The following is a 968-nucleotide window of genomic DNA, read 5'->3' as shown; positions in this document are numbered from 1 at the left end:
AGATCTCGCAAAGGACAGCCGCTTCATTGTCGTTTTCCTGCATGAGCGGCCGTGTATGTATGTGGTATCTCGCGTGTGTTTGTGCGGCAATGATTGTTGTAATTAACGACGATTGTGAACTGTTTTGATGATCTAGACTAATAATAGTTGTGATAATGATTTTAATGGTAATGGAAGTGAACACAACGGTGATAGTCAAAACAACAATAATAACAGCGATAAAAGCACCCAAGTGCCTGACAAGAATACGGTAGCATAAGTAATGATAATTAATAGGAAAATTTATTGAGACACGGGCAGTGCTGACGCCATCATCATTAACGATGCCATGAGAATAATGAGCGACAGAGACTAGGGGGGGAGGGGGATGGAATACGGGAGGGGGGGGGAGAGGTCGCGGAAACTTAGGTTGTCGATGTATGATAATGTTCTCCTGTCGATGAGTCAGTTTTTACGCATGCGCAGTATTTTTTTCCCCTTTTTGTTATCCGAGTTGAGTTTTTTTGTGTGTGTTGCGGGGAAGTTTCTGTTTGTTGGCGATTTATTTGTTATTGTGGCTGTTTTTTTTGCAGTTTGATGTCCGTTTTTTTTTTTTTGCAGTTTTTTCTACAGAATTTTCTGACTTTGTGTTTCTTTACCGTTTGTTACTTTTAGCTTACGTTTGTTGTTTGCCTCTTATTCTGTGTCTCGTACGTCATTTCTCTCCCATTCTCTTATTCTCTCTCTCTCTCTTCCTCTCTCTCTCTCTTCTTTTCTTCCTCTCTTCTTCTCTCCCTCTTCCTCTCCCCTTCCCCTCCCCTCTTCTTCCTTCTCTCTTTCTCCCCAAAACTGACATTCAGCAACAACGCTGACAAATAGATAATAATACGTTCTCTAATCTTTTCAAGCTTTAAAAAAATCTCTAACAACTTCCCCACTTTTATTTTCAACGGTCTTCATTATTCTCTTACAGTTTCTCAAATTGCACT

This window comes from Penaeus monodon, chromosome 21 (assembly GCF_015228065.2).
Source record: "Penaeus monodon isolate SGIC_2016 chromosome 21, NSTDA_Pmon_1, whole genome shotgun sequence".
Classification (NCBI taxonomy): domain Eukaryota; kingdom Metazoa; phylum Arthropoda; class Malacostraca; order Decapoda; family Penaeidae; genus Penaeus; species Penaeus monodon.
Note: the sequence above shows the minus strand (reverse complement) of the source record.